The sequence below is a fragment of the Cebus imitator genome, unplaced genomic scaffold, assembly GCF_001604975.1.
Source record: "Cebus imitator isolate Cc_AM_T3 unplaced genomic scaffold, Cebus_imitator-1.0 Scaffold230, whole genome shotgun sequence".
Classification (NCBI taxonomy): domain Eukaryota; kingdom Metazoa; phylum Chordata; class Mammalia; order Primates; family Cebidae; genus Cebus; species Cebus imitator.
The window spans coordinates 2,874,111-2,886,443 of record NW_016107545.1 but is presented as its reverse complement, the minus strand read 5'-3'; the positions used below and the strand labels follow the sequence as shown (position 1 = coordinate 2,886,443).

General features: G+C 40.1%; 1 long non-coding RNA gene across 1 annotated transcript; it reads right to left on the bottom strand.

The window, feature by feature from the left end:
* Positions 1 to 4,874: 4,874 nt before the first annotated feature.
* On the bottom strand, positions 4,875 to 10,046 carry LOC108281712. Its single transcript, XR_001816082.1, has 2 exons — positions 9,977 to 10,046; positions 4,875 to 5,779 (listed from the first exon to the last, which is right to left on the bottom strand). It is a non-coding gene; the product is annotated as an uncharacterized LOC108281712 (long non-coding RNA).
* Positions 10,047 to 12,333: the final 2,287 nt, after the last annotated feature.

Below are 12,333 nucleotides of genomic sequence, written 5' to 3'. Positions count from 1 at the left end.
AAGGAAACTCTGTTAACAGCCACTCCCCAACAAGCAGCTACTCCCTTATAACCTCTCTTCATGGCCCCCGACAATTAGGAATCTGCTTTTTTTCTCTGCGAATCTATCTATCCTGGATGTTTCATGTAAATAGAATCATAAAATATGTAACGATTGGTGTCCGAATTATGTGTCTTAGCATAAAAATATATTTTAAAGCAAAGAAAAAATTGTTACTACCCAATAAGACAAGTAACACAATTAAAAAATGGGAAAAGGATTGAACAGATATTTCTTCAAACAAAATGGCCAATGAGCACAGTAAAGGATGTTCAACATCTTTAGTCCTCAGGGAAATGCAAACCAAGACCAATCACTGTTAGGATAAAGTGCATCATTGTGCTTAAAGGTTTGATTTAGAAATACGGGTAAATAATGACCCTCTGTTTCTGGCTAGCTGTGTTATGATTGCTTGGGCAGAGTTAAGAGATGGCGCTCCAAGACATAGTCCAGTAGGATGCAAAGAGTTTGGAAATGAGTTAATAGAGTTTGATTGTGTAAAAACTCCTCCACCTTACCCAGTCATTTCCACACACTCTCAATATGGCTACCACCAGGCTATATTCTCCCATTCAGAAATGATGCCATTTAAGAAACCAGCTAAGTACAACTCATCCCAATTATTGAAAAAGCTTTTTTCAAACTGCAAAATTGCAAGCAAGGGGGAAATCAAACACGAAAGATGATGCATCACAGAACAAAAGGAGCAGCTGCAAACGTTCTGAGCCCTGGCTCCCATGTGACTTTCCTGTCAACTCTGCTTTCTTAAATGGCCAGAAAAACTACTTCATGGGGAAAAATGTATTTTCTGCAAATATGTTCATGCTTCTATGTGATTCACATTACTTTTTATTTTCGTTATCAATGCAATGTCTGTTTTTTCCATGTTATTAATAGTTACGTCTCTAAATTAAGAAAAATGAGTTTGAACATAAGAGATAATATCCAGTCCAAGATAGCACCATTTAAATGAGCATGAAATCATTCTTGTAAACAAAAATTTCTGTCACTAGGTAACTGAGTTGTTCACCTGTCACCCACATGTGATGCAGCCTCTCTTCATGCCTATTGTGTCAGCTAATTATTTATAACACTCTCTTGTCACTCTTAGAAATGCCCTAAAGTGGCTGATACATTAGTTTACCATTCTAATTAGAAGCTTCTTTCAGGTCCTTTACTTTTTAAAATGTTTTTTTAATTTAATTTTTTTTTTTTAAAGAGATGGAATCTTGCTCTGTTGCCCCAGCTGGAGTGCAGTGGTGCTATCTTGGCTCACTGCAATCTCCATCTCCTGGGTTCTAGCAATTCTCCTGCCCCAGCCTTATGAGTAGCTGGCATTATAGGTGCATGCCACCATGCCTGGCTAATTTTTTATATTTTAATAGAGATGGGGTTTCACTGTGTTACCCAGGCTGGTCTCAAACTCCTGAGCTCAGGCAATCCACCCACCTCAGCCTCCCAAAGTGCTAGGATTACAGGCATGAGCCACCATGCCCAGAAGGTCCTTTACTTTCTTGGTGTATTAATAAATCACTTAATTTAAGATGCTTTTCAGAGTCCCGTTGGCTGAAAACGATAAGGATTGCATCCCCTGGCCACATGCCCATGTGCCCTTGGATTTGTGCTTGAGTGTAGAAGGGAGATGGGGTGAGGCTGGGATGGTGGTATCGGGAGGCAGCACCCATTAGGTCTGTTATTCGCACATGAGACTAAGTGCTGGGGTGACTTCAGGCTGGCCTGACTACTGTGCCTAGGTCCTGGAAACACACACCACATGTTTATATTTGTGTCAATGTTCATGCATGGAGTTTTCCATTTTTCTTAAAGAAAACAAACAATAGCAAAAAAGATGAATATTTTAGTTATTTAAAAACTGAGCACGCTATTTGCTACCCATGCAAAATAATGTATACTTTCGAGGATTCAGTGTTGAGATTCTCCTACCTGCTTAGCCACAAGAAGAAGGAAATCCCCTGGACATTACAATTGAAACCTGTTTAGAGCAGTTAAACTGCTTCCTGAAAGCCCAGGGTCTCCTTTGTCCACCAGTTCTTAAGGCAGAGGGAGCCCTTGTAAGAGTTAAAGAAAGAGGAAAGAAACCCTGAACACGACCTGGCAGTTAAAGGTAAGTTTGCTTTAGATAAAACCTGAGAGAGGCTTCTGGCTGTTTTTTTTTTTTTTTTTTTTTTTTTTTGGTCAGGAGTACTTTCTCTTACAGACTAAAAGTATATATTGGTTTTAGGATGAGGACCTTATTATAAGCTTGGAATGTTCCCATGTGAGGGAGAAGTTTTATGGTGGGGTTGGAAGGTCTCTGGAAGGAGAGAAGTTTATCTTGAGGCAGACATCTTTCTGGCAGGACAGGGGTTACTTTGGGGCTGGCCTTTTCCTGGCCGGAGGGGGTTTCTCTTGGGGCTAGCATATTTTCAGTTAGGGAGGAGTTGGGAATCTTTCTGGTCAGAGATGTTTTGTGATTTATGGTCATGCTGACCTTAGCCATTAGGCTTATGCCCTTTGGGTTTTGGCAGTTTTTTATTAAGGTGAACTTTAGAATGAGGAGCTTGTCCAAGATGGTGATGGTCCTGCTGTATCAGCCCCTAAGTCTGCAGAGACCCCAGAGGAAACTTAGTTTCACTGACCTGTCTCTGTTGCCTCTGAGAGTGGAATGCTCTGCCTTGAGTACCACTTCCCTTTAGGCCTCTTAAGATTCACAGAGTCTGTGTTCCATGCCCGGTGCTCATGGGAGGTGGAAGACTCAATATCGCTGATGTTCTGGAGGGTCAACCATAGAGGAACATGAGTGACAAGGGAAAGAACAGCATCTGAAAGTGGACCAGTCCATCTGCTCTGATTTGTGTCCCTTCCTACTCATTCCAGAGGCCTCTTAGAAATAACCAGACATATCCTGAGGCTCCCAGCTTAAAACGCTTTGGTGTTCTCCATCACCTTCGCTCTGCATACCAGTCCTGCCCACCTCTCCAGCCACATGCCCACCCTCTACCCCTCATCCCTCACCTGGCACGCTGGCCTTTCTCCTCTTCCTTAAACACATCAGGCTTTTACCTAACCCATAACCCCTGACATGCCCTTCTCTCTCTCTCTTTTTTTTTTAAATATATATTTTATTGCATTTTAGGTTTTGGGGTACATGTGAAGAACATGCAAGATTCTTGCATAGGTACATACATGGCAATGTAATACAGGAGCACCCAGATACATAAAGCAAGTTCTTAATTACTTACAAAGAGACTTAGACTCCCACACAATAATAGTGGGAGACTTTAACACTCCACTGTCAATATTAGACAGATCAACGAGACAGAAAATTAACAAGGATATCCAGGACTTGAACTCAGACCTGGAGCAAACAAACGTAATAGACATTTACAGAACTCTCTACCCCAAATCCACAGAATATACATTCTTCTCAGCATCACATCACGCCTACTCTAAAATTGACCACGTAATTGGAAGTAAATCACTCCTCAGCAAATGCAAAAGAATGGAAATCATAACAAACAGTCTCTTACACCACAGTGCAATCAAGCTAGAACTCAGATTTCAGAAACTAACTCAGAACCGCACAGCTTCATGGAAACTGAACAACTGGCTCTTGAATGTTGACTGGACATGCCCTTCTCTTTGCTTGGAGAATCCTTCAATCCTCTGCCCTGTCTAACTTCTTTCACTGAGCTAAACCGTATTCATCTTCCTGGTCTCAGATTAAGTGTCTCTTCCTTAGGGATCCTACCTTGACCATTCCTACCCTAAAAAGCGGTTGAGTTGGATGGGAGAGCACAGGGGATGTTTAGGTCAGTGAAGCTGCTGTGTGTGACGCTACCATGCTATCCCAGAATATGCAACACCAAGAGTGAACCCTGACATACAAATTGTGAACTCTGGGTGACAGTGATGTCTTACTACAGGTTCATTCATTGTAACAGGTGTCCCTTTCTGGTGTGGATGTTGATAGTGAGGGAGGCTGTGCATGTGGCAGGGCAGGCAGTATTAAAGAAATCTCTGTACCTTCATCTAAATTTTGCTGTGAACCTAAAACTGCTGTAAAAAAATTTTTTTCTATTACAATGAAATGCAAAGCCAAACCACCAAGAGCAAACAAACAAGCAAACAACAGTAAAAAAAAAAAAAAAAAGTGGGGGGAGGTCTAGTGTGCTGTTACTTTGTTTTCATTTTTGTCAGGGTGGGAATGCTTGGTCATCAAACTACCCAGTGCTGGGCACAGAGTAGAAACCCATGGAGCTAGGCTTCAAAAGTGGCCACAAATTTTTATTCTCACTTAGTCACTCACCTTTGCAAATGATTTTCCCTTTCCTTCGAACCAAGGGGGAGATCTATTCATTCACATCTCCAACCTCAAGTTGGAACTGAGAATTTCTTTAATCAATAGTAAGTTAGTAAGTGTCACTTAAGTGGGGTCAAAAAAGTGCTTCCTTTTTAGAACTTGCCCTCTCTTGCTGCTCTCGGGAAGCCTGCAATGGTCACCCCCGAACAGGCTTGAGCTAGCCTTTTGGGTGATGAACACATTTCCTATGATCCCCTATCCCCTCTGCCTGGAGCCAGCAACCACTGCCTGACACGTAACTACATTGCTGAACCCCTAGTGACTGGAAACACATAAGTGAACCCATCTCAGCGGAAGCTAGACCAAATTCCCAACCTACAAAATTGTGAGCAATCAAATAATTCTATTTAAAGCTACTTTGTTTGCACACAGTCTATTATGCAGGAAAACCCAACTGACATACATACTAAGTATTTGTGGAATGAATGAATGAATGAATAATGGTCTCCAAACTTACAAAAACTAGACATCTGTGTCTGTGTATTTATTTTTACAGATATAAGGCAACATAGATATTATACATATGCAATCCCTTCTGGTAAAAATTAAGAAAGTACAACTCTCTCTATTAAATACTCATTTTGTCAGTAGGTTTTTATGGATATTGCCTTACTAAAATTATTAGCATAGATATTTCCAGTTCAAAAGAACCTGAAATATTGCCAACTCCAGCACCCAGAATTTAGTGGTGCAGAAACTGAGGCCAGGAAAGGACTGAGGATATGCCTTAGGTTATGCAGTCATCAGCGATCACTGGGGCTTCAATGCAGAGCCTGGAACATGAGGTCAGTAAGACTCCAAGAGATGAGGAACAGGGTAACTTCCCAGAGTTCCACAGGATAAAAAGTCAGCACAACTCATGCTTGGGAAAATGCATTTCTGGGTGACTTCGGGAGGCCTTGGAGGAAGTTTGCAGATCAAAAGGGTGAATATGGCTGTGATAATGGCGTTGGTGGTGAGGGTAGTACTGGTGACTCTGTGTATGTTCATGCTCTTGCCTTGAAACTTGTGGAAGCCAGTGCAGAATGAGGCATTATTCAGGAGAGAGGAAATAGGCATCCCGGCTGCCACAGGATTGCAGGCAAAGTCGCTTATTCCATTTTCCTGTGTTCTTAACATCTTCTACAAATGCAGACTTGATGCCGGGTACAGAAGAATCAGTATCATCGCAAGAGAAAAAAACAGTATTAGGACAAGAAGAAAAACAAATGGTCACTAGAATGAGTTGATTTCATAAGGTTTTTGCATGCATGCAATATTATCAAGTCATGTAATGTTTTGTTAACTTCTTTTATCTACCTTTATCTCATTCTCTTTAGAAGTTCTACGTTTGATCTCCACTTTCTTTCAGGAGAAAGAATTCTGATAACTCATGTCCTGAAAAATAAATTACAGAAGACTACAGTGTGAAATTTTAATTTGTTCATGTGCACAATTTCCACAGGTTCTCTACTTAGGTATACATTCTGTTAATAAAAAAGATTTTTTCTGCTCTTCTCCCTCCTTGGTAGACTTTTACATTTCTTATTTTTTTATATATAAAAAGCATAAGAGAATGTGGACATGGAAAAGTCAAATTATAACTACTCAAACATCGGCATGTTTGTTTATAAGCTATCATGATTTAAAAATAAAGATAAAAAACTTTTTACAAGAAAATAAAAATGCAATTAATATAAATTGCAGCCAGCTGCTTATTCAATTCCCCTCCTTCCAGAAATAGAAAGGAGAGAGAGAGGAAGAGAAAGAGTGAGAGATTTAAACTTTTCTTTTCAAAAAAATTATCATAATTTTTTAAATAGGTGTTTTGGGAACAGGTCGTGTTTGGTTACATGGATAAGTTCTTCAGTGATGATTTCCAAGATGTTAGTGCACCCGCCACCCAAGAAGTGCACGCTGGGTATAGAGTATAGTCCTTTGTGTCTTACCCCCTACACTCTTTCTCCCAAGTCCCCAAAGTCCATTGTACCATTCTCATGCTTTTGCATCTTCATAGCCTAGCTCCCGCTTATGGGTGAGAGCACACGATGCTGGTTTTCAATTCCTGAATTATTTCACTTAGAATAATGGTTTCCAATTCCATCCAGGTTGCTGCAAATGCCATTATTTTATTGATTTAAAAAACTTCTAGAAGACAATTTCTTTGGGGTGGGGGAGTTGCTTTATATCCTTAGTTATTTAACATTTTACTGAAATCTCCTCACTCCGGCCTGCCTGGCCCACCTCTTGGCTAATCAGCATAAGGTCATCTTAAATTAGTCATCTGGGCTGCGCACAGTGGCTCATGCTTATAATCCCAGCACTTTGGGAGGCCAAAGCAGGCAGACCACGTGGTCAGGAGATTGAGGGCATCCTGGCTAACACAGTGAAACCCCGTCTCTATTAAAAACAAAAAAATTAGCCGGGTGTGGTGGCACACACCTTTAGTCCTAGCCACTGGGGAGGCTGAGGCAGGAGAATCGCTTGAACCCGGGAGGTGGAGGTTGCAGTGAACTGAGATAGCACCACTGCACTCCAGCCTGGGTGACAGAGCAAGACTCCATCTCAAAAAAAAAATGTCCATCTGTAGGAGTCAGGACGTATTCAGTCCTAAAATAACAGTGTGGTGTCCAGATTGAAAGCAACTGGAGACTCCATTGGCTAATGGATTACTGGTTTCAACGGAAGAGTCAGATTTAGAAGATAAAGATTTGACAAGTGGAAAATTTTAGAGTGGCTTGGAAGGCTATATCAGAGAGAAAGAGCACCATAAAGAGACATATGCTGAATATTGCTTCACCTGGGACACAGCAGAGTACAGGCACAAAAGGCATAAACAGGTGGCCACAGAGGCATGCCATAATACAGAACAGTGGCCTTAAACTCCATCAGGAATGAATCAGAGAAACCTGGTCTGACTCATTGCTTCTGCATCTTATAGTTGGGCTGAAATTCTACATTTCTGTACCCAGCAAATGTTCTTTGAAATTAATTTTACATTTTAGTAAAATATAGGAGAATGTCCTAAACTCCATCAGGAGTGAATCAGAGAAACCCTGTCTGACTCTTTGCTTTTGCATGTTATAGTTAGGGTAAAATTTTACATTTCTGTATCTGGCAAATATTCTTTGAAATTAACTTTACATTTTTGAAGTTTTGCTTATTTGTATCTGGCAAATATTCTTTGAAATTTTACATTTCTTAGAAACTAAAGACATTGCTGTTGTTGGAGAAAATACTGTATAACTGCATTTTTAGGTTTATATTTGTTTGAGAAATGCTACTAAAATATTAACTGTTTTTTTCTCTTGGTGGTAGTATACGGGTGACTATATTAGGCTGTTCTTGTGTTGCTATAAGGGAATACCTAAGGTTGAGTAATTTATAAACCAAAGAGGTTTAACTGGCTCATGCTTCTGCAGGCTGTACAAGCATGGCACCAACATCTGTTCAGCTTCTGAGAGGCCTCAGGAAGCTTCTAGTCACGGTGGAAGGTGAAGGAGGAGCAAGCACATTGTATGGTAAGAGCTGGAACAAGAGAGTAAGGGGTGGAGATGTCCCAGGCTTTTTTTTTTTTAATATATATTTTATTGTGTTTTAGGTTTTGGGGTACATGTGAAGAACATGCAAGATTGTTGCATAGGTACACACATGGCAATGCGGTTTGCGCCCTTCCTCCCCATCACCTATATCTGACATTTCTCTCCATGTTATCCCTCGCTAACTCCCCACCCCCGACTGTCCCTCCCCCAGATCCCCCCCGCAGACCCCAGTGTGTGATGCTCCCCTCCCTGTGTCCATGTGTTTTCATTGTTCAACACCTGCCTATGAGTGAGAACATGCGGTGTTTGATTTTCTGTTCTTGTGTCAGTTTGCTGAGAATGATGTTTTCCAGGTTCATCCATGTCCCTACAAAGGACATGAACTCATTGTTTTTTATGGCTGCATAATATTCCATGGTGTATATGTGCCACATTTTCCCTGTCCAGTCTATCATCGATGGGCATTTGGGTTGGTTCCAAGTCTTCACTATTGTAAACGGTGCCACAATGAACATTCGTGTGCATGTGTCCTTATAATAAAATGATTTATAAACCTTTGGATATATACCTAGTAATGGAATTCCTGGGTCAAATGGAATTTCTATTTCTAGATCCTTGAAGAATCACTACACTGTCTTCCACAATGGTTGAACTAATTTACACCTTTAAACAACCAGATATTGTGTGAACTAGTGGAGGGTGAACTCACTTATCACCAAGGGGATGGTGCTAAACTATTCATAAGGGATTTGGCCTCTATGATTCAATCATCTCCAAATTTCATGTAGAAATGCACTTCCCAGGGTTCAAGGTTCAACATGAGATTTGGAGGAGGCAAACATCTAAACCATAACAATGACTTTAATTTTTATTTATATTTTTAAAAATAATCTGTATGTTCTGATTATTCTAAGGTGAATGTAGGATTGCATTTCACATAATTGAATACATTTATAACAAAAATTGAATGGTTTTAAAATGTGAAATGTCATTAGTTTGAAAATGAGGCTGCAGGGGTTATCCTCCAGCAGGGGAACATTCTCACACATACCTTGTTATTGTGCTTGTTATCATGATTCAGTCTGATGGGAAAATGACATCTTTCACTACTGTGATTAGCTCGTGTCAATTTATACTCACCCTGGCTCAGATTCATAACTCACAGAGACACGCTTCCTCCCCACTCCTTAAAATCACCGAGGACATGAATCATAGCTATGTACCATCCTGATTTAGGGCATATTTGTGGAGAAATGCATGAATGAATATGATGATTATTTACTTATGAACCTAATCAGAGATTCAGTCATCAATCTTCTCAGGATGAATTCAGATGAACTTGGTTCAGAAGGAATAAATTACAGGGCAAGTCCATTTGTGATGCACATGCATTATACACAGATGTTGTTTTCACTGTATTATGACTGCCATAATACATGAATTTTGCATGGTTCTATTTTTAAGGGTATAGTTGTTAAATTGCCAAATTTATAATTTTAGATGTTTTTCCAATTTGTTTTTGTTTTGAGACAGAATTTCCCTCTGTCACCCAGGCTGGAGTGCAATAGTGTGATCTCTACTCACTGCAACCTCTGCTTCCCAGGTTCAAGTGATTCTCCTGCCTCAGCCTCTCTCGTAGCTGAGATTACAGGTGCCCACCACCATGCCCGACTAATTTTTGTATTTTTAGACATCACCATGTTGGCTAGGCTGGTCTCGAACCCCTGACCTCAAGTGATCCAACTGCCTCAGCCTCCCAAAAAGCTGGGATTATAGGCATGAACCACAGAACCCAGATGTTTTTCCAATTTGAAATGACCACCTGAAACTTTTTGTAATGACCATGAAATATGACTTGTCATTAAATGATCAGATTTTAAAAGGCCTAGAAAACTCAAAAGAGGTAACAATGAAGTAACTATTTTTAACATAAAATAATTTCCTTCTCACCCATCTTGCTCAGATTTCCTAGGTGATCTTGAAAGAATCTGTGCTTTAGAAGCAAACTTTAACAACGATGTTCCTATCATTTAACACTTAAAAAAAAAACTACCTTTTGATTTTAATGAATTGATGTATCTTTTTGATGGTAGTTTCTAACAGAGACAAGGAGCTTTATTCTTCTGGCAAGACACAATGAGGATAATTTTTACCTCTAGGAAAAATAGGGGTACAGTTTTAAAATGCATAAAAAGCAATTTTTTTTTGAGATAGGGTCTCACTGTCTCCCAGGTTAGGGTACCGTGGTGGGATCTCCACTCACTGCAATCTCAACCTCCTGTGCTCAAGTGATCCTCCCACCTCAGCCTCCTCAGTAGCCTGAACTACAGGTGTGTACCACCACATCCAGCTACTTTTTGTACTTTTGTAAAGATGGGGTTTTGCTCTGTTGCCCAGGCTGGTCTCGAACTCCTGGGCCCAAATGATTCACCCACCTTAGCCTCTCAAAGTGCTGGGATTACAGATGTGAGCCATGGTGCCTGGCCTAGCAATTATTCTTGACTGCAATGTACTTTTCTTTTTGAGGACAAAGTCAGTTTTGGACTTAATTTATGTTTATTTTTAAATGATATTTTTCTACTTTTTCTTTCTCACATTAAGTGCCAGAAAACTAGAGCCGAAAAGTCTTCAAATCTATTGGCCTCCTGCGTTTTTCACTGTTTACTGTCTCTTCAACAGCGCTCTCCCCCTTCCTTCTATGACCAGGACTCTGGTTTGACCCAGCTGCCCATGTTTCCAGTGCCAGGAGATAAACGAAGCCAAACCTAAGCCACTCATGACAAATGTGTCTCCTGTGTGTTTGGTCTAGGCAAAAGCACGTGACCCATTTATAGTTAATAAGACAGGAGGGGAAGTCTTAAAGCACTGGAAATATTTTTCTCCTCAACACATAGAAAGTAGTCACACCCGGTAAAGGCCTTTAGCAACACTCACATTCCATCCTGCTTTGTGGGAAGCACAGGATGGTACCTGAATCTGAGGCAGCCATCTAGGGACCATGAAAGAGTCAGCCTTAAATAAGCTAGAGAAGTCAGGAGAGGATGGGAGAAGCCCTCCTGGAATTTCCAGGTCAACCCTGAGAGTGTCCACCATGGTAAGCAAAACAGCACCCTATCAAAGATGCCTGTGTTCTGATTCCTAGGACTTCTAGGCCACTCCCCCCATATAATTGAATCTCTATGGAATTGAAGGATCCATGGAAGAAAGATGAAAACCACTGTTTATGTAAAAGACATAGTAAGTATACTAAAATCATAGAGCGGTCACTTAATAGTAGGCTCTGAAAAATTAATTTCTGTGGGAAAATACTATACACAGTTTTAAAATCAAATTGATACTGTCTTGGTTCCATTAAAAAAAATCAGAACAGAAATCTAAATCTGCAAATCTGCCAACCCTGTAAGTATTGTTTTATGACAGAGTATGGTAATTTTTTAATTTCATACTTTTAAAACAGTGGATAAATACGGTTTCTGTAGTCTATATGTTAAATTATATTAATAGGCATGTATATGTTGTATACATTATAATTACATTTCCCATATAGTATGTCATTGAATCTTTACAAAAACCTGCTTTACATATTTCCTAGCTAATTTGAATGCCCAAATGCTTATTATCTAGAAAATGTCAGAAAACTTTTTCTGTAAAGAGCCAGAGAGTAAATATTTTATGGTCTTTATTACAAATCCTCAACTCTGCTCTTGTAGCAACAAAGCAGACTAAAAAAAAATTTGTAAATCAATGGGTGTGGCTATGTTCTAATAAAAACTCATTTGTAAAAAAATAAGCAGCTCCCCTAGGCCACAGTGTGCCAAACCCTGAGGGAGGTAACTTATTCCACGCTCATTTGTGTATGCTGATCTTGTATTCTGTCACCTTGCTGAACTCACTTTTTGGTTTTCATCTTTTTTGGTATGTTTCCCGGGATTTTCTACATAGACAATTAAATACACACTGCTAAGTGAAGGAAACCAGACTCAAAAGGTCAAAGACCGTGTGACTTCACTGAAAAAGGCAAAACTCCGGGAACAGGAAATTGAGCCGTCGCTGTCAGGAGCTGGAGTAGGGCTTGGGTCGATTACTAAAGGGATGAGGGCAGTTTTGGAGGCATGAAACTAACCCCACACTGCATGGAATTAGAAGACAGGAGCCTGCCAATCACAGAACATCTATTTCTGGCTACAGAAAGTCTGTTTTCGTCTTTCCCCTTTAAGTATTTCTCAGTGTTGACGTTTCTTCACCCTAAATATATGTAGTATGCAGGCAATGTAGCTCATTGTCATCATTGTCTTATGTTTTAAATGTCTTCCTTGATTGGCCAAGTTTAAAAGGGGGAGGTGCAGCAGCGCTGTTTGTGTTTGGTTTGTTTTTAAATCTTTGAAGTAGAACCCTTATAAAACTCATGGG